Source organism: Pipistrellus hanaki, assembly GCF_964339955.1.
Source record: "Pipistrellus hanaki genome assembly, chromosome: 11".
In the NCBI taxonomy this organism is placed as follows: Eukaryota; Metazoa; Chordata; class Mammalia; order Chiroptera; family Vespertilionidae; genus Pipistrellus; species Pipistrellus hanaki.
This window is the reverse complement of record NC_140513.1, coordinates 9,623,060-9,626,519: the sequence shown is the minus strand read 5'-3', so window position 1 is coordinate 9,626,519 and position 3,460 is coordinate 9,623,060.

Genomic DNA, 3,460 nt, shown 5'->3' with positions numbered 1-3,460 from the left:
TTCTATTGGGATATATTTACATACAGTAAAGTACACAGATCTTAAGTATACAGTTAAATGAATTTGATGAATGTCTATTCTCATGTATTGGACACCCCTAATCAAAACACAGAATATTTCCATCACTAAGAAGGTTTGCTTCTGTTCTATTACAGTAAATTCCCCATTTAGATGCAGCTACTATATTCTAACTTCTATTAACGTAGACTAGTTTTCACATTTAGTAAACTTCATAAATGTAGAGTTATATATTTATGTCTGGAATATTTTACCAAACTTAATATTGGTGAGAATCATACAACTTTTTGCATGAATTAGTAATTTTAAAAATTATGATCTTACTGTTGAGTATTATTCCACAGTAAGAATAGAAAACTTTGTTTTTAAGATAGCTATGTGTGGTTCTGGTCATTTGCTTTTGATTGCTTCACAGTGTTCTGCATCTTCCACATTTCACTCTTCCAATCCCCTGGTGATGAACACTTAGGTTGTCTCCAATAGTCACAGCACAAATAATGCTATGACAAACATCCTTGAGTGCAGTCCTTTTAGGCACTGTGTGAGATTCTCTGGAGCTTATATGCATCCCTAATTTCATTAAGAACTCTTTCACTATGAATGCTTGTGTCATTTCATTCCCTTCAGCAGTGCTTGCAGGCACCACTTCAACACAGGATGGCTACAAATAGCATCACAATAAGGTAAATAATGTTACCCAATTTTCAACATTTAGAACAGGGCTTTCCATTAGAAGTTTTTGTTATGAAGTAAATAATCTATACCTTTTTTGTTCAAAATGGTAGATACTAACTACTCATGATTTTTGAGCATCAGAAATGTGGTTAGTGTCGATGAGGATCTCCATTTTAAATTTTGCATACTTTTTTATTTTATTTTTAATGTAAATTAAATAGCTCCATGTGGTTAGTGGACAGCCAGGATGATGACATAGTAATTAGTTTCTGAGACTGGTGGGAAGTCACTCAAAGGGATTAAAGAAAATGAAGTGATATACTTTGTGTCTTAGAAAGATCATTCCAACTGTGATGAAGTATGGGTGGAGTGGGGTTCAACAAGTCATGGAATGTTAGTTGGGGTGATGTTGCAGTGATCCTTGCTAAAAGTGATGGTGGCTTTTGTAGGAACAGTACAGATGGAAAGAGTAAAGAGTTTAAGTAGATGAGAAACCAAGATGGCAGCATAGGTAATCACCTGAACTTGCTGCCTCACACAACCACTTCAAAACTATAACTAAAAGACAAAATGAACATCATCCAGAACTGCAGGAAGGCTGGATGAGTGGAAATTCTACACCTGAGACTCAGAGGAGGTGCGGAAGTAAAGTGTGGAGGTACTGAGGCACACGTGCGGAAAAGGCTGTAAACTGAGGTCGCAGTTGTCTTTTTTCAATCAGGAGGGAGATGCAAGCTCCCAGCTGATCTGAACTTCAGTTCCAGGCGAGACTCTGGGGACCCAGACTCCTAAGGATTAAAGTTGGACTGTCTGACATCAGGCTGAAACACGAGGATGGCTTTCTCTGAGGTGCTTGCAGCAATTACCATGGGACACTGAGACCTGGAGGCCTCTTAGGGCAGGGCTGAAGGTCAGCCATTGCTGTTTGCTCCACCCTGTTGATTCCCTGAGACCCCACCCCACCCAATTTACAACCCCATCCCAGCTGTCCACAGAGCCTTTTGCATATTAATGGCCTGGCCCTTTGCAATCTAAAATTACCTAACAAACTGCAACTGGGTCAGAGAGCCCCAGAACTTCCAAAAGAAGGCCCAGGGCCCCATGGCAGCTTCCATTGCTTCACAGATGAACATCTGGGCACCTCCAAACCACAAACAAAGAAGAGGAATATGAAGATCTCTCCATAGCTCCTGCTGGGTGACCTCAGGCAGAGCTAAATTTGCACCTCTTTGGAAATCCAAGAGCCAATTTACCCAGAGGTCAGAGTGGGAACATCCAGATTACAACTCCTCAGATCCATAAGGGACAACCCTCAAGGGGCAGACATTGAGTACCAAAGCTCCACTGAAGCAAGTCATGCCCCATAAGGGTATCTCCAGCACAGAAGTTCTCCCATCATAGACACAACTGATCCTCACAGCCCATTGGCCTGGAGGTCAATTCCTCCTAGTGATACCAACAACAATCAAGGCTTAACTACAACAAGACTGTGCACACAGCCCACAAAGGGGTGCACCAAGAGTGTCTGCCTCAGGTAACTGGGGAGGCTGAGCCACTGGGCCCTATAGGACACCTAGAACACAGAGCCAATCTATCAACTCACGGAAGCAGCCAAAATGTGGAGACAAACAGGTCATAAATGAAAGAAATTGAAGAAAGCAAACAACTGAATATAGAGTTCAAAATCACAGTTATAAGGTTTTTCAAGAATTTTCTAGAAAAGACCGATAAATTTAGCGATACCCTCAAGGATATGAAAAAGGACCAACTAGAAATTAAGCATACACTGACAAATAAAAAGTAATATACAGAGCTCCAACAGCAGACAAGAGGATAGCAAGAATCAAGTCAAATATTTGAAATACAAAGAAGCAAAACACACCCAACTGGAAAAGCAAAAAGAAAACAGAATCTACAACTATGAAGATGGTGTAAGGAGCTTCTGGGACAACTTCAAGCATACCAACATCTGAATTATGGGGGTGCCAGAAGAAGAGAGAACAAGATACTAAAAACCTATTTGAAGAAATAATGACTGAAAACTTCCCCCACCTGGTGAAAGAAATTGACTTACAAGTCCAGAAAGCACACAGAAATCCAAACAAAAGGAATCCAAAGAGGACTACACCAAGACACATCATAATTAAAATGCCAAGGTCAAAAGACAGAGAGAGAATATTAAAAGCAGCAAGAGAAAAACAGTTAGTTACCTACAAGGGAGCACCCATACTATTGTCATCTGATTTCTCAACAGAAACTATGCAGGCCAGATGGCAGTGGCAAGAAATATTCAAAGTGATGAATAGTAAGAACCTACAACCAAGATTACTCTACCCAGCAAAGCTATCATTCAGAATTGAAGGTCAGATAAAGAGCTTCACAGATGAAAAAAAAAAAAGCTAAAGGAGTTCATCACCACCAAACCAGTATTATATGAAATGCTGAAAGGTATTCTTTAAGAAGAGGAAGGAGAAGAAAAAGGCAAAGAGAAAAGTTATGAACAACAAATACATATCTGTCAACAAGTGAATCTAAACATCAAGTGAATAAAAAATCTGATGAACAGAATAAACTGGTGAATATAATAGAATCAGGGGCATAGAAAGGGAGTAGACTGACAATTCTTGGGGGTAGAGGGGTGTGGGTGTATATGGGAAGAGACTGAACAAAAATTGTACACCTTTAGATGAGGACAGTGCAGGGGTGGGACCCAGGTGAAGGGGAGCTATTGGGAGTGGGAGTGGGGGGGGGGGGGAGAGAAACAACT